General features: G+C 47.8%; 1 protein-coding gene across 1 annotated transcript in view; it reads right to left on the bottom strand.

Moving 5' to 3' along the window:
- Positions 1-11,673, bottom strand: part of LOC139226472 (septin-5-like) — a 138,295-nt gene extending 126,622 nt beyond the window's left edge. Inside the window, exon 1 of the mRNA XM_070857273.1 lies at positions 11,627-11,673. The gene's annotated coding sequence lies outside the window, so the exon portion shown is untranslated. The remainder of the gene's footprint in view (positions 1-11,626) is intronic.
- Positions 11,674-26,757: the final 15,084 nt, after the last annotated feature.

Below are 26,757 nucleotides of genomic sequence, written 5' to 3'. Positions count from 1 at the left end.
CACTCATGTGGGGTCATTGAACTTTTGCGGACCTAGATCCAGGTCCTGGGGCCAAGACACATCGTACTGACGGCTTCAGCGATCTCCTCCCACAGCCTTCTGCTGTTCTGCCTCCTGCGGGTAGAGGACCTGACCTTTGAACCCCCAGGACCAAGGCCTCCAGTGTTGAGTCAGAAAATCTTCTCGACTTTACTCTTGGCCGTTGTGCCATGGCTTTCTCCACAATGACAATGAGGTGCTTGTGCAACAATGCACCTTCCCTTTAAGTAATGTAGAGAGCCTTGGCCAGACTTTATTGGCCAGTAGACTGCACCCGATATTGGCCCACCTGTTGAGTGTGGTGCAATGTGTTTGGATGATGTGCCTGTCATGGTTGAATAGCTGGCAGTGTGTATGAGGCTTGTATGTGTGTAAAGCGCTGAGCCAATCAGCAGCACATTCAGCGCTATAATCATTATAATGAGCAGTCAGCACGAATTTTGCACCACTTTGAATGGGCGTGGGCAGCGCAAAGCGTGAATGGGCATGGGCTCGTTTTCAGACTGTTATGTATGTAAACATATAAATACCATGTCTAACCACCAGCGGGCTTATCCCCTGGAGTCCCAAGGGATCCCACAATCCCTTGGGAGCACCTGTATATAAGGAGGCCTCACAGGCTGGAGAGTCACTCTGAGATCTGAAATAAAGGACTATGGTCACACCTTACTTTAAGCTTGCAGTATCTAGTCTGACTCTTTATTCAAGACTTAACAACTGGCGACGAGATACAAATGATGAACCCCACCGCAACAATGCAGAAAACAGTGGGCATCCTGGAGAAATTTTCGGAGGGAGATGATTGGGAAACCTTCATGGAGTGACTCGACCAATACTTCGTGGTCAACGAGCTGGAAGGAGAAGCTGCCAAACGAAGGGCGATCCTCCTCACTGTTTGCGGGGCACCAACGTATGGCCTCATGAAAAATCTGCTCGCTCCAGCAAAACCCACAGACAAGTCGTACAATGAGTTGTGCACACTGGTCCGGGAGCATCTAAACCCAAAGGAAAGCGTTCTGATGGCGAGGTATCGGTTCTACACATACAAGAGGTCTGAAGGCCAGGAAGTGGCGAGCTACATCGCCGAGCTAAGGCACCTTGCAGGACATTGCGAATTTGAAGGACACTTGGAGCACATGCTCAGGGATTTCTTTGTACTTGGCATTGGCCATGAAGTAATACTTCACAAATTTTTGACTGTAGAGACCCCAACCTTGAGTAAAGCCATCGCGATAGCCCAGGCGTTTATCGCCACCAGTGACAATAACAAACAAATTTTTCAGCACACGAGTGCAAGTACTGTGAACAAAGTAACGTTGTTTTCAAATCGAAATGTACAGGGCAGGACTTACACGCCTGCAGCTGCATGTCCGCAGATGACTCAGTGTCCGCCATCAAGGGTGGTGAATACAAGGCCATTAACATCTTGCTGGCGCTGCGGGGGTGATCATCGATTCCATTAATGCAACTTCAAAGGATACATTTGCAAGGGCTGTGGAACAATGGGACACCTCCAACGAATGTGCAGGCGAGCTGCTAAGCCTGTTAAACCTGCAAACCACCATGTTGCAGAGGGGGATCACGACGAACCAGAGCCTCAGACCGAGGAGGCAGAAGTATATGGGGTGCACATATTTACCACAAAGTGTCCCCCGATAATGCTGAAGGTTGAATTAAATGGACTCCCGGTGTCCATGGAGCTGGACACGGGCGCAAGCCAGTCCATAATGAGCAAAAAGACTTTCGATAAATTGTGGTGCAGCAAGGCCTCAAGGCCAGTCCTGACTCCCATTCATACTAAACAGAACGTACATAAAGGAACTGATTCCCGTAATCAGCAGTGCTACCATAAAGGTCTCCTGCGATGGAGCGGTGCACAAGTTACCACTCTGGGTGGTATCGGGCAATGGGCCCATGCTGCTCGGCAGGAGCTGGCTGGGAAAGATACGCTGGAACTGGGACAACGTCCGAGCGCTTTCGTCCGTCGACGACACCTCATGTGCCCAGGTCCTAAACAAGTTCCCCTCGCTGTTGAAACCAGGCATCGGGAAGTTCCAAGGAGCAAAAGTGCAGATCCACTTGATTCCGGGGGTGCGACCCATCCATCACAAGGTGAGAGCGGTACCTTACATGATGAGAGAGAGGGTGGAGATCGAGCTGGACAGGCTGCAACGAGAGGGCATCATTTCGCCGATCGAATTCAATGAGTGGGCCAGTCCGATTGTTCCAGTCCTCAAGGGAGACGGCACCATCAGAATCTGTGGTGATTACAAAGTAACTATCAATCGTTTCTCACTGCAGGATCAATACCCGCTACCAAAGGCAACGACCTCTTTGCGACGCTGGCGGGAGGGAAAACGTTCACGAAGCTGGACTTGACCTCGGCCTACATGACGCAGGAGCTGGAGGAATCATCGAAAGGCCTCACCTGTATCGACACGTACAAAGGTCTCTTCATTTACAACAGATGCCCGTTTGGGATTTGATCAGCCGTGGCGATATTCCAGAGGAACAAGGAAAGCTTGCTGAAGTCGGTCCCGCGCACCGTGGTCTTTCAGGACGACATCTTGGTTACAGGTCGGGACACCGTCGAGCACCTACAGAACCTGGAGGAGGTTCTTAGTCGGCTCAATCGTATGGGGCTCAGGCTAAAATGCTCAAAGTGCATTATCCTGGCGCCTGAAGTGGAGTTCCTGGGGAGAAAAATCGTGGCGGACGGCATCAAGCCCACCGATTCGAAGACGGAGGCAAATAAGAACGCACCGAGACCACAGAACGTGACGGAGCTGCAGTCGTTTCTAGGACTGCTAAACTATTTTGGTAACTTCTTACTGCGTAAAGGAGATGAATGGGTATGGGGTAAAAGCCAAGAAAATGCCTTTGAGAAAGCTAGGAAGCTGTTATGTTCAAACAAATTGCTTGTGTTGTACGATCCATGTAAGCGTTTGGTACGTGCATGTGATGCGTCGTCGTACGGGGTTGGGTATGTATTGCAACAAGCTAATGAATTTGGGAAATTGCAACCGGTTGCTTATGCATCCAGAAGTCTGTCTAAGGCCGAGAGGGCCTACAGTATGATCGAAAAAGAAGCGTTAGCGTGTATTTACGGGGTAAAGAAAATGCATCAATATCTGTTCGGGCTCAAATTTGAATTGGAAACTGACCATAAGCCGCTCATATCCCTCTTTTCTGAAAATAAGGGGATAAATACGAATGCATTGGCCTGCATCCAGAGATGTGCGCTCTCGTTGTCCGCGTACAACTACGCCATCCGACACAGGCCAGGCACAGAAAACTGTGCCGATGCTCTCAGTAGGCTGCCATTGCCCACCACGGGTGGAGATGGCACAGCCCACAGATTTAGTCATGGTAATGGAAGTATTCGAGAGTGAGCAATCACCTGTTACCGCCCGACAGATTAGAACCTGGACAAGCCAGGACCCCTTACTGTCCTTAGTAAAAAACTGTGTGCTCCACGGGAGTTGGTCTAGTGTCCCGTTAGAGATGGGAAGAAATAAAGCCGTACCAGCGGCGCAAAGATGAAATGTCCATACAGGCAGACTGCCTCCTATGGGGTAATCGGGTAGTGGTGCCAAAAAAAGGCAGGACACTTTCATCAGTGACCTCCACAGCACTCACCCAGGCATCGTAATGATGAAAGCGATAGCCAGATCCCACGTGTGGTGGCCCGGTATCAGTGCAGACTTAGAGTCCTGCATGCACAAATGTAATACATGTTCACAGTTAAGCAATGCACCCAGGGAGGCGCCGCTAAGTTTATGGTCCTGGCCCTCCAAACTGTGGTCCAGGGTCCATGTCGACTATGCAGGCCCATTCTTGGGAAAAATGTTCTTAGTGGTTGTAGATGCATACTCCAAATGGATTGAATGTGTGATAATGTCGGCAAGCATGTCCGCTGCTGCCATTGAAAGCCTACAGGCCATGTTTGCCATGCATGGCCTGCCTGATGTCCTTGTAAGCGACAATGGGCCGTGCTTTACCAGTGCCAAGTTCAAGGAGTTCATGACCTGCAATAGGATCAAACATGTCACATCTGCCCCGTTTAAACCAGCGTCCAACGGTCAGGCAGAACAAGCAGTTCAAATAATCAAGCAGAGCTTGAAAAGGGTAATTGAAAGCTCACTGCAGACTCGCTTATCCCGAGGCCTGCTTTGTTACCGCACAAGACCCCACTTGCTCACTGGGGTCCCTCCCACTGAACTGTTCATGAAAAGGACACTTAAGACAAGGCTCTCGTTAGTACACCCTGATCGACACGAACAGGTAGAGAGCGGCTTCAACAGAATACATATCATGATTGAGCAAATGTGTCACGCGAAATTGAGATAAATGATCCTGTATTTGTGTTGAACTATGGACAAGGTCCCAAGTGGCTTCCTGGCACTGTTTTGGCCAAAGAGGGGAGTAGGGTGTTTGTGGTCAAACTCTCAAATGGACTCACCTGCAGGAAACACTTGGACCAATCCAAACTCAGATTTACGGACTATCCAGAACAACCCAGAATAGACTCCACCTTTTTCGACCCTCCAACACACACACAAGTGGCAACCGACCCAGCGGTTGACCACGAAGCAGAACCCATCACCCGCAGCAGCCCAGCAGGACTCACCACCCCCAGCAGCCCAGCAAGGGCCCAACAAATGACTCACCAAAACCAGCATTTGCACCGAGACGATCAACCAGGGAAAGGAAGGCCCCAGATCGACTTACATTGTAAATAGTTACACTTTCGACTTTGAGGGGGGAATGTTGTTATGTATGTAAACCTGTAAATATCATGTCTAATCACCAGAGGGCTTATCCCCTGGAGTCCCAATGGATAAGGTCTCACAGGCTGGAGAGGCACTCTGAGATCTGTGGTAAAGGACTACGGTCACACCTTACCTTGAGCTTGCAGTATCTAGTCTGATTTATTTATTCAAGACTTAACACAGACCTTAACCAATTTCTAGGCCTTTGGGTTTTATGAGCAGGGGCTGAGAATACGAGATTAAAGAAATAATGGCAAATTTTATACAGAGGGTTAAAGAGAACAGATTCCATCATTAGGCCCACAACCAAGTTCACTCTGTGCCTTGGTGAGTTAAGACAGTGTGTAGCTGAATTATAGACCAGAGAGGTCCCAGGTTTGATCTCTGGTCTCTGCTGAGTGAATTGATCTGTGCAATTGACCCCCCTATCCAGTGTGACACATGAAGAATGGCCAGGGGTGAGGGAGCAGAACTGTATCCTAGCAGGAGTCAGCACCTTCGGGAAGGAAGATAATTGGCAGAAAGAGAAGGAATACTTTATATTGTATATAGCCATAACCAATAGTGTACAAGAGGTGGGTCAGCCAAGTACATGCCAATACCCAGACCAACTCCCTATCACAGTGGATACCGAAGTACATACAATCTGATCAAACAATTTTAGGAAACTGCTGCTTTGATACCAAACCATTTTATTAATCAAGTATCAGCTTGGCTCAGTGGAATAGCACTCTTGCCTCTGAGTTAGTGGGTCCTGGGTTCGAGTCCAGTCCAGGAACTTTAGCACATAATCTAGTACTGACACTGAGGTGACTATTATAGTGTTAGAGATGCACAGGGCTATTTTGACTAAAGGGTGAAAACAGGCGCTAATTAGGTGCTGTGCTAATAAGACTAGCCTGTTTGAAATTCTGGTTTTAGCACACAGTTTTGATGCTAATTGCTGATAATTTGAATTTGCCGGAGCTGCTAAAACAGACACCTGCAGGTTTCGCACTCGCGCTGATTAGACGCAATATAATCCTGCACCCATTTCCACTGGAGGTGTGGAGAGCTCTGGCTGCCACACAGCGGCACATTGCAGGATGGCTCTGGGACTGAGGGTGAGGTGCACAGGTTCTCAGACATGGCACTGGAGGTCCTGGTGGAGGAGGTCCAGAGGAGGAGGGAGGTCCTCTACCCGCGGGGGGGGGGTGGAGGAGCCCACCTCGCCCTCCTTTCCCTCTCCTGCAGCAGCTGGTGCTGCTCTGCCTCATGTCCTCCTCCCATTCCTTGTCCAGACCTAGGGGGACCCCAAGCAAGATGCCCAAGACCAAGCACTCCCTTTCTCCTGGTGACTCCTATGAGGTGGACAACCTTTCCTACCGTTAGCTTCAACTCCTTTACCAAGATGGCATCTTGGGCTAAATGCGGACTAAACTGGCATTGCAGGTTAAGGCCCCATCTTGGCCACTTCGTAAGCTCTTTAGCGCCTAAAGTACCCACAAAAATTGCCCCCGCTATCTCTTGGATGAGAGCTTAAACTCGGATCCCATCTCTCTTTTCAAGTGGATGTAAAAGATCCCATGGAAAGTATTCGAGGAAGAGCAGGAAGGTCACCAGGTATCCCGGGAAACGTTTATGCATTAATCTACACCACCAAAACCAAATTAACTGGTCAGTGATCTCAATGCTGTTTGTGGGACCCTGCTGTGCACCATTTGACAATCACATCTGCCTCCAAAACAGCAGTGACTCCCCTTCAAAACGATTTCATTGACTGTGAAGTGCTTTTGGATGTCCCCGCATGGTGCTGTAGAAATTGAAGTTCACAGAATCATTGGGAGGAATTTAAGCTAACGCGCCGGTCCGGAAACCCATGGGATTGGGAGTTCGTTGGTTTTACACTCGACCTGTATTACTGGAGTAAAAATCAGTTTTCTGATGGATTGTTTAGATTAAAAGTGGCCCCTGAATCTTACAGCACAGAAGGAGGCCATTCAGCCCATCTTTCTTTGATTTTGAGCACAGAGCTGGGAGAACACAATCGGAGTGGATCGCAAACAGAGTGGAAGAATTTGGAGAGAACAGGAATCGGTGGGGATGAGAAATTCATTAGTAGGTGTAAGGTAAGTTGGGTAATTAATCATCAGACTGGAATTTGACATTAAAAAAACTGCATGGGCCGTGGCAGTTAGCAGTTAACAGCTATCAGCTGTAAATGTTTGCTTGATTAGGTGGTAAAAGCTGTGAGCTAGAAGCTAATGGGCAGGTCGGAAAGCCTCCGCATGGACCTAGCCAAGGTGGCCATCAACAGGTCTGAGCAGCGGGCGGTCATTCAGCCCCACTGCCTCCTCTCTTCCACGGTTATATTCTCACCCTGGAGATGGAACACGCGGTGTCCACCGGCATGCTCAAGGCCTTCCATGACCGGTGGGCACCAGAGGGACTGGAGTGCATCATTACAACAGGGAACAGAACTTAAATTTCATTTGTTAAGGTTCCTTTTAAAGTTTTTTTGTTAATTTGCAGGTTTTGCTGGTTGTGTCCCTTTAACAAGGGGGCGCATGTTTGAATTCAATTTGCAAATTGTATTTAAAAGAGTTGTGAGCTAGAAGCTGATTAAGCAGTCATAACTTGTTTGACTCTCAAAAGATATATATTGGCCACTAGTTTTCAAAAGTACGGAGCTTGGAGACAGAGCTCGGAGAACGCAATCGGAGTGGGCCGCAAGCACAGTGGAAGAATTTGGCAAGAGCAGGAATCAGTGGAGAGGAGGAAAGCGGTTTAGACGTCTGACTGAGAAGGAGTCGAGCCACAGAATCAAAGTTAATAGGCACGAGAGAAGATCTGTGGGAGAGCGAGAGGAGCGGCTGCAGACAAAGGTAAGACCGAGAGCCCAGAGGGCGCGCGAGTGTCAGGGAGCGAAGTGCAAAACCTACAGTGACTTCAGCACAAGGGAAGGAGCTGAATGGTGAGTAGCTGGTGGTTGGTTTTTTTTAAGTCTTGAGTTTATTTCTGTTAAGTTAGTTAATAGTCTATTAAGTAGAGGCATGGTAGGGCACCTAAGTCTCATGGAATGCACATCTTGTGTCATGTGGTAACTCTCGGACGCTTCTCGTGTCTTGGACAACCACATGTACAGGAAGAGTCGTCAGTTGGAGGAGCTCAAGCTCCAGGTTTCAGAGCGTGAGCAGCAGCTGGCATCACTGCGGTGCCTCCATGAAGCTGAGAATTATGTGGCTAACACGTTTCAGGAGGTGGTCACCCTGCAGCATAAGAATATGGAGGCAGAGAGGGAATGGGTGACCGTCAGACAGGCAAAGAAGACCAGGCAGGTAGGGCAGGAGTTGCATCTCACTCTCTAACCAGTCTCAGTACTGAATACTGGTGAGGACAATGGTTTCTCTGGGGTGGGGAGTACAACCGGCACCACGGGTGACTCAGCTGTATGGGACGGGGGCGGGGGCGAAGATCGGGAAAGCAATAATGATAGGAGATTCAATAGTCAGGGGAACAGAAAGGTGTTTTTGCGGTCGCAGGCGTGATTCCAGGATGGTATGTTGTTACCTCCCTGGTGCCAGGGTCAAGGATGTCACTAAGCGGCTGCAGGACATTCTGAGGAGGGAATGTGAACAGCCAGAGGTCGTGGTCTATATCGGTATTAGTGATGTAGGTAGAAAGAGGAATGAGATCCTGCAGGTGGATTTTAGGGAGCTAGGAAAGAGTTTAAAAAGCAGGACCTCAAAGTTAGTGATCTCCGGATTACTCCCGGTGCCATGAGGCAGTGAGTACAGAAATAGAAGGATAGAGAAGGTGAATGTGTAGCTGGAGAGATGGTGCATGAGCAAGTGCTTTAGATTCCTGGGACATTAGGACCGGTTCTGGGGGAGGTGAGACTTGTACAAGCTGGACGGGTTGCACCTCAACAGAGCCGACACTAGTGTCTTCATGTGGGGGGGTTGCTAGTGCTGTTGGGGAGGGTGTAAACTAATTTGGCAAGGGGACGGGCACCAGGATGTAGCATTAGAAAGGAGGACAAAGATTGGGAAGGACAGATAGCACTAGAGTAATACACAGTATTGCATTAGGTGGGGTCAGACTAAGAGAGAGACAAGAAGGTCTAAGATAGATTTACAGTGCATGTGTGTAAACGCACGAAGCGTGGTAAATAAGGTTGGTGAGCTGCACGTGAAAATAGACACATGGGAATGTGATGTCGTGGCGATAACGGAGACATGGTTCAAAAAAGGGCAGGATCGGGTATTAAATATTCCTGGATATAAGGTGTTCAGGAAAGAAAGGATGTGGGGCGGTAGTATTGATTGAGGAGAATGTTACATAGAAACATAGAAAATAGGTGCAGGAGTAGCCAGTGCTGGAGGGAGAGAATGTCCTGGAGGGGTCAAAGACAGAATCTATTTGGTTAAAATTAAGAAATAATACAGGTGCCATTACACTGCTAGGTGTAATCTATAGGCCACTAACTAATGCAAAGGATATAGAGGAGCAAATTGGCAGGGAAATTACTGAGAGGTACGAGAATTATAGAGTAATGATAATGGGGGACTTCAACTATCCTAATATAAACTGGGATAGTAATAGTGAAAAGGGCAGAGAGTGGGCAGAATTTCTGAAGTGTGTTCAGGAGAACTTGCTTGCTCAGTATGGTTCCGGCTCAATGAGGAAGGAGGCATTGCTGGATCTGCTTCTGGGGAATGAGATGGGTCAAGTGGAGCAAGAGTCAGTTTGGGAACATTTAGGGAACAGTGATCATAGTATCATAAGGTTTAGATTAGATATGGAAAAGGACAGGGAGCAATCTAGAGTAAAAATACTTAATTGGAGGAAGGCCAATTTCAGTGTGTTGAGAATGGATCTGGCCCGGGTAAATTGGAATCCAAGATTGGCAGGCAAAACTGTAATTGAACAATGGGCTGCCCTTAAGGAGGAGATGTTTTGGGTACAGTCAAGGTACAGTCCCACAAGAGGGAAAGATGGGGCAATCCAAGCCAAAGCTCCTGAATGATGAAAGAGACAGAGTAAGATGAAGCATAAAAAGGGGGCCGATGTCAGATTGAGAATATAAGTGAGAACCAAGCTGAATATAGAAAGTTCAGAGGGGAAGTGAAAAAGGAAATAAGAGAGACAAAGAGAGAATATAATAGATTGGCAGCTAACATAAAATGGAATCAAAAAATCTTCCAAAGACATATAAATAGTAAACGGGTAGTAAGAGGGTGGGGCTGATTAGGGACCAAAAATGGAGCCCTATGCTTGGAGGCAGAGGGCATTGCTGAGGTACTAAATAAGTCTTTACCAAGGAAGAAGATGCTGCCAAAGTCATAGTGAAAGAGGAGGTAGTGGAGATACTGGTTGGGATAAAAATTGATAAGGAGGAGGTACTAGAAAGGCTGGCTGTACTTAAAGTAGATAAGTCACCAGGACCACATGGGATGCATCCTAGGATGCTGAGGGAAGTAAAGGTGGAAATTGCAGCAGTACTGGCCATAATCTTCCAATCCTCCTCAGACACAGGGATGGTGCCAGAGGACTGGAGAATTGCAATTTCTACACCCTTGTTCAAACAAGGGTGTAAGGATAAACCCAGCAACTACAAAAGCCAGTCAGTTTAACCTCGGTAGTGTGGAAGCTTTTAGGAACAATAATCTGGGACAAAATTAACTGTCACTTATACAAGTGTGGATTAGATAAGGAAAGCCAGCACAGATTTGTTAAAGTCAAATTGTGTTTAACTAACTTGATTGAGTTTTTTGATGAGGTAACAGAGAGGTTTGATGAGGGTAATTCGGTTGATCTGGTGTACATGGACTTCCAAAAGGCCTTTGAGAACGTGCCACATAATAGGCTTTCCAGCAAAGTTGAACCCGATGGAATAAAAGGGACAGTGGCAGCATGGATATGAAATTGGCTACGTGACAGGAAACAGACAGTAGTGGTGAACGGTTGTTTTTCAGACTGGAGGAAGGTACACAGTGGTGTTCCCCAGGGGTTGGAACTAGGACCACTGCTTTTCTTCATATATAATAATGACTTGGATGTGGGTGTACAGGGAACAATTTCAAAATTTTCAGATTGACACAAAACTTGAAAGTATAGTGAACGGTGAGGAGGATAGTGATAGACTTCAGGAGGACATAGACAGGCTGGTGGAATGGGTGGACATGTGGCAGATTAAATTTAACCAAGAAAGTGCAAAGTGATGCATTTTGGTAGGAAAAACGAGAAGAGGCAATATAAACTAAAGGGTACAATTCTAAAGGGGGTGCATGAACAGAGAGACCTAGGGGTATATGTGCACAAATCATTGAAGGTGGCAGGGCAGGATGAGAAAGCGGTTAAAAAAGCATAAGGGATTCCTGGGTTTTATAAATAGAGGCATAGAGTACAAAAGCAAGGAAGTTATGATGAACCTTTATAAAACACTGGTTCAACTGGAGTATTGTGTCCAATTCTGGGCACCACACTTTAGGAAGGATGTGAGGGCCTTAGAGAAGGTGCAGAAAAGATTTACCAGAATGTTTTCAGGGATAAGGGATAGATTGGAGAAGCTGGGGTTGTTCTTAGAGCAGAGAAGTTGAGAGGAGATTTGATAGAGGTGTTCGCTAAACAGAGTAGATAGAGAGAAACTGTTCCCATTGGCGGAAGGGTTGAGAACCAGAGGTCACAGATTTAAGGTGATTGGCAGAAGAACCAAAGGCGACATGAGGAAAAACTTTTTTATGCAGCGAGTGGTTAGGATTTGGAATGCACTGCCTGAGAGGGCGGTGGAGGCAGACTCAATCCTTGCTTTCAAAGGGGAATTGGATAAGTACCTGAAGGAATAAAACATTGCAGGGCTACTGGAAAGGTTGGGCAGTGGGACTGGTTGAAGTGCTCTTGCCAGCACGGGTTCAACGGGCCGAATGGCCTCCTCCTGTGCTGTAACCAATCTCTGATTCTTTGATTGGAGCTTTGGTTTCCATGGTGGCAGCTGCTTATGACAAAGATGAATAGTCAGTTAAGGAGCTTGAGCGCTTACCTCGCAGTCTGGGCCATCCGAGCACCGCGATCAGGTGGTGGTGGTTCCCAAAGTCAGTTGCGATCGGAGGTTGGAGCGGAGCGGCGAGCCGGCAAAGAGAAAGGGAGAGAAGGGGAGAGCTGTAAATAGCGGCCGGGGGCTGGCAGTCAGTCAGTGTGAAAGTGTCCCGGGACTTACCCATGCTCAGCAGCGCCTTCTGCAGCGCTTCATCGGTCGTCATCAGCGGGGCTCGGCTCCTCGCAGCCGGGCTGCGGTCTCTGGGCTGCGGGTGTCTCGGCTCGCCCTCTCTCTGTCTCTGTGTCTGTGCTCCGAGCGCCTGTCTGATAACTGACCTTTCCTCAGCAACACCCGGCCCCCATCACAAAGGGCGCGGGCACCTCCCGCACACGCCACAATGTAGCCCAGGGACCGCTGGCCGTCTGACCCTCTCCAACAGGTGGATCAGAGGGGCAGGACCCCCCCCCCCCCCTGTCTGGGGCAGGACCCCCCTGTCTGGGGATAGACTCCCCCTCCCCCCTGTCTGCAGCAGGACTCCCACACCCTCCCCCTGTCTGGGGCAGGACTCCCCCCTGTCTGGGAATAGTCTCCCCCACCCCCCCCCCCACTGTCTGCAGCAGGACTCCCCCCTGTCTGGGGATAGACTCCCCCTCCCCCCTGTCTGCAGCAGGACTCCCACACCTTCCCCCCCACCCCGGCCTGGGGCAGGACTCCCTCCTGTCTGGGAATAGACTCCTCCCTGTCTGCAGCAGAACTCCTTCCCCTAGCTGCAGCAGGACTCCTCCCCCTGTCTGGGGCAGGACTCCCTCCTGTCTGGTGATTGACTCCCTCCCCCCTCCCCCCTCTGGGGATAGACGCACCCCCTCCCCACCCGCCCCCGTCTGGGGATACCCCACACTGGAAGGTCAGGACAGCTCTGACATTACCAGAGGTGATCAAATAGAAGCGTAGCTGCAAATGAATAGCATGGGTTTAATGCTTACAACTGCGGTACCTGTGATACTTGAATGGGCGGTGGTCTTCCCCAAAATGTGTAGGGCAACCAATGATGTCACATTTAAAGAGGCACTGTCTTCACGGGAAAATGCTTGTCAGCTTCTGCTTGTGTGGAGAGGGAGTGATTTTTTGTTACCAGCTCCCTTGCAGAAGGCATGGCCGTAGATGTACACAGTGCAGGAGAACGAGTGTTCTTCAGAAGACAGAGGGTGCAGTACTAAGCATTGGTCAGGAAGGACCTGCAAATGTTGGTGTTGATGAACGGCCAACTGGTACAGGGCAGAAGCCCAGCATGCTAAATGCATCTGTTGTGTTGAATGGGAGTACTGGCCTTAGCAGCCCTACATTGAAATGGAGACTTAGTACAGCAGCAACACATCTCCTTGGATGTACTGGTTTACATTGGACGGTAACCAGTGTGCTGCTAAGGAGTCTAATACTCAAGATATCTGATAGCATCTTTACATGAGTGATGTCATGGAGCACCATCGTAGTGTGCAGTCGAGTACATGTCAACCTGTGGTATCTCCTGTGAAAGCCTAATTTACGCAGATCCTAAGCAAAGTATGAACATCTCTCATTTAGAAAGACACGGATTAATCAAGGACAGTCAGCATGGATTTGTTAAGGGAAGGTCGTGTCTGACTAACGATTGAATTTTTTGAGGAGGTAACAAGGAGGGTCGATGAGGGTAGTGTGTTTAATGTGATGAATATGGATTTTAGCAAGGCTTTTGATGAGGTCCCACATAGCAGACTGGTCAAGAAAGTAAAAGCCCATGGGATCCAGCGCAAAGTGGCAAGTTGGATCCAAAATTGGCTCAGAGGCAGGAAGCAAAGGGTAATGGTTGATGGGTGTTTTTGTGACTGGAAGGATGTTTCCAATGGGGTTCCGCAGGGCTCAGTACTAGGTCCTTTGCTTTTTGTGGTATATATCAATGATTTGGACTTGAATGTAGGGGGCATGATTAAAAAGTTTGCAGATGATACAAAAATTGGCCGTGTGGTTGATAATGAAGAAGAAAGCTGTAGACTGCAGGAAGATATCAACGAACTGATCAGGTGGGCAGAACAGTGGCAAATGGAATTCAAACTGGAGAAGTGTGAGGTAATGCATTTGGGGAGGGTTAACAAAGCTAGACAATAAATGGTAGGACACTGAGAAGTGTAGAGGAACAAAGGGACCTTGGAGTACATGCCCACAGGTCCCTGAAGGTAGCAGGCCAGGTGGTGCAGTTCTGGTCACCACATTACAGGAAAGATGTGATTGCACTGGAGAGGGTACAGGAAATTTATGAGGATGTTAACTGGACTGGAGAAGTTTAGCTATGAGGAAAGATTGGATAGGCTGGGTTGTTTTCTTTGGAACAGAGGAGGCTGAGGGGAGACCTTATTGAGATGTATAAAATTATGAGGGGTCTAGATATAGTGGATAGAAAGGACCTATTTCCCCTACCAGAGGGGTCAACAACCAGGGGGCATAGATTTAAAGTAATTGGTAGGAGTTTAGAGGGCATTTGAGGGGAAATGTTTTCACCCTGAGGGTGGTGGGGGTCTGGAACTCATTGCCTGAAAGCCTCATATTTAAAAAGTATTTAGATGTGCACTTAAAGTGCCGTAAACTACAGGGCTACGGACCAAGAGCTGGAGAGTGGGATTAGGCTGGATAGCTCTTTGTCAGTTGGCACGGACACGATGGGCTGAAATGGCCTCTGTTATGTATTTAACCCTTTGTAACCTGCATGACACCTGACCACCAGAGGGCCTACCTGGGAGTCCCAAGGGATCCCAGCATCCCTTGGGAGCACAGTATATAAGCAGGCCTCCCACGAGGTACCGGCACTCTGGAGTCTTATTAAAGGAGCTAAGGTCACACTTGCTCACTGTACACAGTACTCAGTTTCATCCTTGATTATAAGTGTACCAGCCTCCTTTGGTGCTGTAAATTTCTATGATTCTATGAATGTTCCTGTTGTGTATCTGTAAAGCATGCACTCCCATGTTCCGCAACCAGGGAGCTCATCCCCTGAAGTCCCAAGGGATCCCAGCATCCCTTGGGAGCACTGTATATAAGCCGGCCCCTAAGGACTGTTCCTCACTCTGGACTGTCTTATTAAAGACTGAGGTCACTGTTACTTTAACCTCCCTGTGTGCAGCCTCATCTGTGTTAGGAACACAATAACTGGCGATGAGAATACGAATCCAACGCAAAGATGCGGCAAACTGTGGGCATCCTGGAGAAGTTCTCGGAGGGTGAGCACTGGGATGCCTATGTCGAACGGCTAGACCAGTACTTTGTAGTCAACGAGCTGGACGGAGAAGGAAGCGCTGCAAAGAGAGCGATCCTCCTCACAGTCTGCGGGGCACCGACCTACAGCCTCATGAAGAATCTTCTGGCTCCGGTGAAACCCACAGATAAGTCGTATGAGGAGCTGTTTACACTGGTTCAGGAGCATCTTAACCCGAGGGAGAGGGTGTTGATGGCGAGGTATCGGTTTACAGCGATACCTCGCCATCAGCGATCTGAAGGTCAGGAAGTGGCGAGCTACGTCGCCGAGCTAAGGCGACTTGCAGGACAATGTGAGTTTGATGGCTACCTGGAGCAAATGCTCAGAGACTTTTTTGTACTGGGCATTGGCTACGAGACCATCCTAAGAAAACCTTTGACTGTAGAGACACCGACCCTCAGTGAGGCCATTGCGATAGCACAGGCGTTTATGTCCACCAGTAATAACACCAAACAAATCTCTCAGCACACAAGTGCTAGCAATGTTCATAAATTAACTGGAACCGTGTTTGCGAGCAGAAATGTACAGGGCAGAACCTACGAGTCTCAGGCTTCAGGTGACCCAGATGACTCAGAGTCCCCAACAAAGGATGAATGCAAGGCAATTCACACCTTGTTGGCGTTGCGGAGGCTTCCATTCAACCTATTCATGCCGCTTCAAAGGGTATGCTTACAAGAGCTGTGGAACAATGGGGCACCTCAACGAGCTTGCAAACGAGCTGCAAGCTCTGCAAAACCTGCAGAGGAAGATCCGTCCATGGTGGATCAAAGCAATTTGGAGCCTCAGAGAGGAGGCAGATGCTGAAGTACACGGGGTGCACACATTTTCGACGAAATGTCCACCTACAATGCTAAATGTAAAATTGAATGGCTTACCCGTAGCCATGGAACTGAACACTGGCGCTAGCCAATCCATCATGAGTAAAAAGATGTTTGAGAGACTGTGGTGCAACAAGGCATTCAGGCCAGCCCTGAGCCCCATCCACACGAAACTGAGAACGTACACCAAAGAGCTTATCATTGTTCTGGGCAGTGCCATGGTCAAGGTCACCCACGAGGACATGGTGCATGAACTGCCAATCTGGATTGTCCCGGGCGATGGGCCCACACTGCTTGGAAGGAGCTGGCTGGGCAAAATCCGCTGGAACTGGGATGATATCCGAGCACTATCACATGTCGATGAGGCTTCATGTACCCAGGTTCTTAACAAATTTCCTTCCCTTTTTGAGCCAGGCATTGGAAACTTTTCTGGGGTGAAGGTGTGGATCCACTTGGTCCCAGAGGCATGACCCATTCAGCACAAGGCGCGAGCGGTACCTCACATGATGAGGGAGAGAGTGGAAATCGAGCTGGACAGGCTGCAACGCGAGGGCATCATCTCCCCAGTGGAATTCAGTGAGTGGGCCAGCCCGATTGTTCCAGTACTCAAAAGTGATGGCACGGTCAGGATTTGCGGCGATTATAAAGTAACTATTAATCGTTTCTCGCTACAGGACAAATACCCGCTACCTAAGGCAGACAACCTATTTGCGATGCTGGCAGGAGGCAAGACGTTCACCAAGTTTGACTTGACTTCGGCCTACATGATGCATTAGCTGGAGAAGTGTTCGAAGGGCCTCACCTGCATCAACACGCACAAGGGACTGTTCATCTACAACAGATGCCCGTTTGGAATTCAATCGGCTGCAGCGATCTTCCAGAGAAACATGGAGAGCCTACTCAAGTCGGTACCACACACGGTGGTCTTTCAGGACGACATATTGGTCACAGGTCGGGACACCGTCGAGCACCTACAAAACCTGGAGAAGGTCCTCCAGCGACAGTATCGCGTAGGGCTGTGGCTGAAGAGGTCAAAATGTGTCTTCATGGCAACAGAAGTGGAATTTTTGGGGAGAAAGATCGCAGCGGATGGCATTCGGCACACAGACGCCAAGACAGAGGCTATCAGGAACGCGCCCAGGCCACAGAATGTCACGGAGTTGCGGTCGTTCCTGGGACTCCTCAACTATTTTGGTAACTTCCTACCAGGGTTAAGCACCCTTTTAGAGCCCCTACATGTGTTATTGCGCATAGGTGAGAACTGGGTATGGGGAAAATAACAAGTAATTGCTTTTGAGAAAACCAGAAACATTTTATGCTCCTACAAGCTGCTTGTATTGTATAACCCGTGTAAAAGAATTGTGCTAGCATGTGACGCGTCATCGTACGGAGTCGGGTGTGTATTACAACAAGCTAACGTTGCGGGGAAGTTGCAACCTGTCGCCTATGCTTCCAGGAGCTTGTCTGAGACCGAGGGGGCCGACAGCATGATTGAGAAAGAGGCATTAGCGTGTGTGTTCGGGTAAAGAAAATGCATCAGTAGCTGTTTGGCCTCAAATCACAAGCCCCTCACATCCCTGTTTGCTGAAAACAAGGAGATAAATACTAATGCCTCAGCCCACATACAAAGGTGGGCATTCGCGCTATCAGCATATAACTATACCATCCGCCACAGGCCAGGCACCGAGAACTATGCGGATGCTCTCAGTTGGCTACCATTGCCCACCACGGGAGTGGAAATGGCGCAGCCTGCAAACTTGTTGATAGTGGTGCAGCCCGCAGACTTGTTGATGGTCATGGAAGCGTGTGAAAATGATAAATCACCTGTCACGGCCCGCCAGATTAGGACTTGGACCAGCCAAGGTCCTCTGCTGTCCCTAGTAAAAAACTGTGTACTGCATGGGAGCTGGGCCAGCATCCCCGTTGAAATACAAGAGCTAATCAAGCCGTTCCAGTGGCGAAAGGACGAGCTGTCCATTCAGGCAGACTGCCTGTTGTGGGGTAACTGCGTAATGCTACCAAAAAAGGGCACGGAGTCGTTCATCTCGGATCTGCACAGCACACACCCGGGTATAATAATGATGAAAGCGATAGCCAGATCCCACGTGTGGTGGCCCGGTATCGACTCTGACTTAGAGTCCTGTGTACGGTAATGCAGCGTATGTGCTCAGTTGAGCAATGCGCCCAGAGAGGCACCACTAACTTTGTGGTCCTGGCCCTCCAGACCATGGTCGAGGATCCATGTCGACTATGCGGGCCCATTTCTCGGTAAAATGTTCCTGGTGGTGGTGGATGCTTTTTCAAAATGGATTGAATGTGAAATAATGTCGGGAAGCACCGCCACCACCACCATTGAAAGCCTGAGGGCCATGTTTGCCACCCATGGACAGCCTGACATACTGGTCAATGACAACGGGCCATGTTTCACCAATGCCGAAGTTAAAGAATTCATGACCCGCAATGGGATCAAACATGTCACCTCGGTCCCGTTTAAACCAGCCTCCAATGGGCAGGCAGAGCGGGCAGTACAAACAATCAAACAGAGCCTTAAACGAGAAGGCTCACTCCAAACCCGCCTGTCCCGAGCACTGCTCAGCTACTGCACGAGACCCCCCTCGCTCACAGGGGTGCCCCCGGCTGAGCTACTCATGAAAAGGACACTTAAAACCAGACTCTCGCTGGTTCACCCCAACCTGCATGATCAGGTAGAGAGCAGGCGGTAGCAACAAAATGTAAACGCTGGTCACGCCACTGTGTCATGGGAAATTGATCTGTATGACCCTGTGTATGTGCTAAACTATGGGCATGGTCCCAAGTGGATCGCGGACACGGTGATAACTAAAGACAATGTCAAACTAGACAATGGACAAATTTGCAGAAAGCACCTGGACCAAACGAGGCTGCGGTTCACAGACTGCCCTGAACAACCCACAGCAGGCACCACCTTTTTCGAGCCCACAACACACACCCAAAGGATCAACGACACCACGACGGACCAGGAAATCGAACCCATCACGCCTAACAGCCCAGCTCGGCCAGGCTCACCTCGCAGCCCTACACGGCCAACAATATGCCAGCCCAGCGAGGGAACAGCCAACACACCAGAAATTTGTACCAAGGCGGTCCACCAGGGAAAGAAAGGCTCCCGACCACCTTACCTTGTAAATAGTTTTCACTTTGACTTTGGGTGGGGGAGTGATGTGTATCTGTAAAGCATGCACTCCCTTGTTCCGCCACCAGGGAGCTCATCCCCTGAAGTCCCAAGGGATCCCAGCATCCCTTGGGAGCACTGTATATAAGCTGGTCCCTAATGCCTGTTCCTCACTCTGGAGTGTCTTATTAAAGACTGAGGTCACTGTTACTTTAACCTCCCTGTGTGCAGCCTCATCTGTGTTAGGAACACAATATTTCCCACTGCTGTTATGGAGCCTATGTTGTACAAATTCCATAGAGACAGGGGGACTTTCTTATCTGTGCTCAAATGGACATTGATGTAACACAGAACACCAAGTTTTGTTGAATATTTACTTAAAACATATATCTCAGTAATCTGATTTTGAGTTTTTCTTCGAAAAAGGTGGTTTGATGAAAGAATGGTGTTAAAGCAAATGGTGCCTGTTACGCAGTTTAAAGTTTATCCTGAGGCAATAAGTGTTATGTATTTAACCCTTTGCAACTTGTATCAGACCACCACCAAAGGGCCAATCTGTTGGAGTCCCAAGGGATCCCAGCATCCCTTGGGAGCACTGTATACAAACAGGCCACCCACGAGGTACCTGCACTCTGGAGTCTTATTAAAGAAGCTAAGGTCACACTTACTCATTGTTCACAGTACTCAGTTTTATCCTTTATTATGAGTGTATCAATAAGTAACCAGGTTTTATCAATCGGCTGGCACTCTTAATGAAGTTCTGGAGTCTTGGTGCTCTGGACAGATATGAACTCCGAGTGATATGGGACGATCGATGAGTCAGATTGCTGGAAGTATTCTTTGATCTTGGTTTATTTAAAGGGGAGATTTTTTCAGCGGAAATCATTTGAAAACAAAATTTCAAAATCATATCAGAAAGAGGCCTGGACAGAAGTAGAAGGTGGAGAAGGAATGAAGACGGAAGGAAAAGTACACACAGTAAAGTATAATTCAACCGTTGAACTGTGCAGTTAAGTCCACAGGAGTATGAGAAATACACTGAAACACTTCACATGGGTGCATGATGTTAACGAGCCAAAGAAGACAACAACTCACAAATCCGATCGGATGCTTACGACTGGCTTGCTGAAGATGTGTCGCAGAGATGGAGCCAGCTGCCGTCAGAGGAAGCAGAATTGTTTCAATATAGTGGCGTGAACAAAGAGGCTGTGTGAGCTTTATTAACTTCCAACTGAAAGAGGAAGGGTCTGATTGTATCTGTTACTTTGCTATAGGAGCCCAAGGTACTGCAATTCTTAGCTGAGTTATTATGGTGCATGTTCCAGTCATATTGTTACTCATTTAAAGTAGTGAGATCTTGGTCTACTTTCCCCTACTTGGCCCAGGAGCCAATTATCCAACTCCTACTGTCATCCTGGCTGACATTAGCTAGCTCAGGATGGGCCGGTGACTAAAACAGGTGATGGGAGATTTTATGAGATGAAGGATGCTGGAACAGCACTTTGTACCTAGCTTATTGTTGTAACAAACACAGCGATGATCATTATTTATTTTAGACTGGTGGTTGTTACTAAATGGAAAAAAGATTCTGGCTTCTTTTAATATGAGCCCCTCTGTTTGGAAGAGGCCTAATTGTTCCCGAGGCCCTGGGTTACACAGCAGAAAACCCGAAACTAGAGGTGATCCAAAACTCGGTTGCCCATGTCCTAACTCGCACCAAGTCCCACTCACCCATCACCCCTGTGCTCACTGACCTACTTTGGCTTCCAGTTAAGCAACAACTCAATTTCAAAATTCTCATCCTTATTTCCAAATCCCTCACTATCTCTGTAACCTCCAGTCCCACAACCTCCCAACCTCCCGAGATGTCTGCGCTCCTCTAATTCTGCCCTCTTGAGCACCCTGATTATAATCGCTCAACCATTGATGGCTGTACCTTCTGTTCCCAAGCTCTGGAATTCCCTGCCTAAATCTCTCCGCCTCTCTTTCTTCTTTCAGGACTCTCCTTAAAACCTACCTCTTTGAACAAGCTTTTGGTCACCTGTGCTAATTTCTACTTATGCGGGCATCTCGGTGTCAAATTTTTATCTCATAATACTCCTGTGAGGCGGGATGTTTCACCAAGTTATATAAATATGTTGTTGTTGAACATTGTGAAGCCTCCGGTTCCAGTGAACCAGGGCTTCGGCCTACAGCACAGGATTATGCTGTGACTGAATCATCATTATCATCATAGGTGGTCCCTTATATCGAGGATGACTTGCTTCCACGCCAAAAAGGGATGAATTCACAGGTGTTTCAATGAAGGACCTAATATTCCAGGTCCCGAACTACATGTTGAAAGGTGGAAGATGCCTGTGCATGGATTTTTTTAACGTGTGTTGACCGTTGCACACCAGCTACCACACAAGCTTAACAGAGCTAGGTCTTGGTCCAGTGGCAAGGATTACCCAAGATCACCGGAGACCTGCTCTGCTGCACGGACCTTGTGCGCGCACATATCGCAGTGTGGGCTGGCCTATGCTGCCCCTGGGCCCTCGCCTCTTCTGGGCTCGGAACTCGCATCTCTCGGGCTCGGAACTCGCATCTCTCCTGGGCCCCGGTCACGTCGCTGCACGATCACGCGCTGCTGCTGCTGTATCTGCCCACAATGAAACGCTGATGGTGATTGTCAGCTTAATTCCCTGGCGGCCAGGGATGCGATTGTATCGAGCGGCGGGCTGCAGATAAACAGCGTTCCATGAATTGAATGCTGGTGAATGCTGGCTCCTGATTAATTACTGTTTTTTGGTCTATGTTATTAGCTAATTTCCCTCTTTACTAACACTTTGTTTTCATTAATTTGCCATTCAAAATCCTTGACAGCTTATAATTTTCTCTGTATTTCACCAATCTCTAGCTGTATCTTTACTATGTACTGAGGCTCTATTCATATTCTCTTAACAAATCTCCCAATATATTTCTACTCGTTTTTTTTAGGAACTTGGGTGCAAGGTTCAAACCGAACGCCAGTTATTGTTATTTCATTATTGAATGTGGTATTGTCCCTGGCATGCACTTCCTGTTTGGCACACTAATTTCCTGTGTCACATTTTGTGATGTTTGGGGCAATATTCAGACATTTTCCAAGTCCTAGATTTTTTTTAAAGTGCAAATTGTTTTCTGTACTTGCCATTACATACCAATAGGCCTCCCAACATTCGGTGCTCGAGGACCATCAGCAGCAGGCCGGGGCCTTAAAGGAGGAGCAGCATGGAGCTTACCACTTCAAGGTACAGCGCGGCTGGTGCAGGAGGGCGATGGCTGTGAAGAGGGTGACTGGATTGGATGTCACCAAAATCCAGGTCGCTGATTGGAGCGCAGGCAGGTACATCAGGAGCGGCGAGGTCAAGGCGAAGGAGTGGCGAGATCGTGCAGAGACATGATCGGGGCCCAGAATAGGCGAGGGTCCAGGGGCAGCACGGGCCAGCCCACACTGCGATATGTGTGCGCACGAGGTCCGTGCAGCAGAGCTGGTCTCCAGTCGTTTTGGTTAATCCTTGCCCCTGGACCAAGACCTAACTCTGTCAAGCCCGTGTGCAACGGCCACCCCACGTTAAAAGAAATCCATGCACAGGCATCTTCCACCCTTCAACATGTAGTTCGGGACCTGGAATATTAGGTCCTTCATTGAAACACCTGTGAACTAATCCCTTTTTGGCGTGGAAGAAAGTTATCCTCGATACGAAGGACCGCCTATGATGATGATGGTGCTGCTACATTACCAACGCCATCTCCCAATTCCATCCATGGTTGGCTGACCGGTCACAAATATGTTTTGTAATCTTTTAAATATTTTTTAAAATGTCTAACATTGAATTGCTTCTTTTTGAGCCTCCATTTATTTAATTTTTGTGGTAAGCCTTCTTATTCCTCACTGAAGTTGCTTTCTTTTAATTAATTCACAGCAAGAATCCATATAATTCAAATTTTATCTTACTTTAACAAGTTTACATTTTTTTTTTAATTTCTTTAAACTGTGATTTATTTAAGTAATTACTTCTTGCAAAGCCTGGGCTTACTTCTCCCAAAGGCTGGTTTTATTTTTTTTCAAGAAAGCTTATTCTCTCAAAAGTCTTCAGCCTCACTATCTCCTTGCTCCGCATCCATTCCTCTTCATTTCCATCCGGTTCCCTTCTTCTTTTTCTCCTCAGTTATTTCTACTTGATTCCATCGCTTCCATTTATGGATTACCTCCCATTTTAACCCTGTCCGCTCTCCATTCCTCCATGGCTGCCTGTGCTTACTTTGGTGCTCCACTCTCTACACTTCAGTGAGGTGCACCTCACTCTCTCATCCTCCATAGTCGTTCCACCCTCCAACTCTACTCCCCTCCCTCTGCATTTATTTCAAACTGCTACCCTTACCGGTTTCCCCGCCTGCAATCTGCATGCACCAACCCTGCAACATCCATTACCCCCATGCTCATTAGACACCATCCACACTTATTACCTTTCCAGTACTCATTACACACCCTCTCACCTAATCATTCCACACATATCCACTACCCTTCCTCCAAATACTAACTGCTACCTCCACAATTATGAATTTTTCCTGAACAAATTTAACTTCCCCATGTCACTCATCTTGATTGCCCCATCCCCCTCTCTCTCACTTCACTATTAGTACCCTTCCCACAATCCTCAATACTTTCCTCCCTTAAATACTCACTACTTCCCACAAAATACTCATTTACCCTACAGTATGTCACGTCACTTAACTTCTCCAGTTCAGTAAACAATTCCACACCATCTCGCAAATTGTCACAACGGTATATCCTCTCACCTTAGTGTCAGCCGTGGCTCAGAAGTCACGGATTTATATCTCACTCCAGGAACTTGAACACAAAATCTAGACCGACACTCCAGTGCAGTGCTGAGGAAGTGCTGCACCGTCAGTGGTGCTGTGTTTTGGATGAGATGTTAAACTGAGACCCCGTCTGCTCTCTCGGGTGGATGTAAAAAATGTCATGCCAATATTTATCCCTCAATCAACATCACAAACAGATTAACTGATCATTATCATTGCTTGTAGGATCTTGATGTGCCAAATTGGCTGCCATGTTTCCTACGTTACAACAGTGACTTACACTTTAAAAGTACTTTATTGGCTGTAAAGCACTTTGGTGAGGTTGTGAAAACTGCTATATAAATGCTTTTATTTCACTTCCATCACCAAAAGCACACTATGCCCACTTCTTTATACAGCAATAGATCTGATTTTTCCATTAGTGTAAGAAATCTAGTAATATATAAATCAAACCCTGAAATCCCGGCCGCGCAGCATACATAGACCCGGCGAGGCCTCACAAAAGCCGGGTTTTTGGCATGCAATGCACATATAACCGACTTTTCCGATCGGTCAAGATATCTCGACAGATCCTCCGCATCCCCGCAGGAAGGACATTCACGCGAGTGAGATTGGGCTATTTGCTCATCTCTTGCCCAGCGAATGTCCTTCAAACTCTGGCACCTGGTAAAAGCAGCCTACTTTTACCAGCGTAAGAGTTTTAAAACCTAAAAATAAAATTCAAAAACACAAATTTATGCTAAAAACCCTGTCCACTAAGGTAAGTTTATTTTAAACCCTATTAACACAAAAAAAAATCCCCCCCAAAAGTATATTTTTTCTAAAACATTAACTTTAATTTCAATTCATTTTAAAATTGTGAGGTGTTTTATTTAGTGTGTGTTTGGGTGTTTTTAGGGGTTATTCTCATTGATACTCGGAGATACGGGGTTCCCATTGCTATCAATGAGAATACTGTACCGTGATTGGTTGTCCAGGCCCACATGACTCCAGCTTCTATGTCCGAGCCTCAAAGACAGGGCCGCGCTCCATTGAGCAGGAAAATAAGGCCTCCCACCGCAATCTAAGACGCCTCCTGGACCACCAGCTACTTACGTAAAGAATTGAGAGTCAGAGGCGTTCGTCCGAAGGAAACCTCCGACTGGAATTTCAGGGCCAGTAACTACTTATTACTGTTAATGTTATGATTGTAATTTCTTTATAAATAGCTCATTGGGAGAGGAAACTACAAACACACTTGGATACGATTCCCCTACATCTTTTCTGTGGCGCCTGTGTCTTTCTCCACCAGAGGATGCTGTTTATTCATACGTGTTAAACCTTAATAGAGGATCGCTGTGTGACTGCACTGTTTCTTGTACTGTGGCCATTTTTGTTCTGGACCCTTCCTTGCGAAGCTCTCAGATGTGTGTTCAGCTCATGTATAGCAGAGCCAAATGTAGTGCAAAGCCAGGGAATGGAATACTTTCCATTTTGGATACCCCACGTCAATGTGACCCTGAAATGAGCTTTCGACCACATATCGGCAGCATAACTAAGACCGCCTACTTCCACCTCCCTAACATTGTTCATCTCCGCCCCTGCCTCAGCACATCCACTGCTGAAGCTCTCATCCATGCCTTTATTACCTCTAGACTTGACTATTCCAACGCATTCCTGGCTGGCCTCCCATATTCTACCCTACGAAAGCTAGAGGTGTTTCAAAACTTGGCTGCCCGTGTCCTAACTCGCACCAAGTCCCGCTCATCCATCACGCCTGCGCTTGCTGACTTACATTGGCTGACTTCCGGTTAAGCCACACCTCAATTTCAAAATTCTCATCCTTATTTTCAAATCCCTCCCCCATCTCTGTAATCTCCTCCAACCCCCACCCCCGGCAATGTCTGCGGTCCTCTAATTCTGCCCTCTTGAGCAGCCCTGATTATAATCACTCAACCATTGGTGGCCGTGCCTTCTGTTGCCTAGGCCCTAAGCTCTGGAACTCCCTGCCTAAACCTCTGTGCCTCTTTCCTCCTTCAAGATGCTCCTTAAAACATAACTCTCACCTGCACCAATTTCTACTTATTCAGCTCGGTGTCAAATTTTTCATCTCACAATACTCCTGTGAAGTGCCTTGGGATGTTTGACTACATGAAAGGTGCTATATAAATACAAGTTGTTGTTGGTTAATCATCCAGCTCAGACACAGTATGGTTAGCTGCTCCTACTCTGCCCCTCAGCCCAAACCTCAAGAGCACCCTCTACCTACTGGTCGAAAGTGTTATTTGGCAATCTCGCAGAGACTAAGAACAGGTTTGTGCTGTGGGCCAATGTTGACCCAGTACTTGATTGAGACAGCATTGCTCATTTGATGTGTCACTTGACCCTTCATTCAGAAGACAAATTAGACTTTTATCCCCTCGGTCTGGGCTCAATTTTGACCAGTCGCAGAGGTGAGAGCAGAAAGGTCAGTCTAACTCAGTGCACCACCAGTCCCCAATTATTATCGGAGAATGTCGACCAGACTTTCTAATAGAGAATAAGCCCTTTCTCACTCCTTTCCTGTTAATGTTCTCCCCATGGGCTACAGTTCCTTGCTTGCTGGTGACTTGAAGGTTAGCTCACCAAAGTCTTCATGTACAACCTAATCAATGATTGATGGCAACATATTTAACCTTGGGCATATCACAACCTCGCCCATGTTCACACACTTGGTTTCCAGCACTGCACAGTGATCGGGAGCAGCAACTCTGGCTGATTAGTCCCCCTCAGCCTTTATTAGAGCGTCTCTGTATTTTTACAGGATGTACAAGAAGGTGACAGAATTTCTGGTTTGAGGTGAAGCTGGT

This window comes from Pristiophorus japonicus, chromosome 16 (assembly GCF_044704955.1).
Source record: "Pristiophorus japonicus isolate sPriJap1 chromosome 16, sPriJap1.hap1, whole genome shotgun sequence".
Classification (NCBI taxonomy): domain Eukaryota; kingdom Metazoa; phylum Chordata; class Chondrichthyes; family Pristiophoridae; genus Pristiophorus; species Pristiophorus japonicus.
The sequence above is the reverse complement of the archived record's forward strand: the minus strand, read 5'-3'. Positions and strand labels throughout refer to the sequence as shown.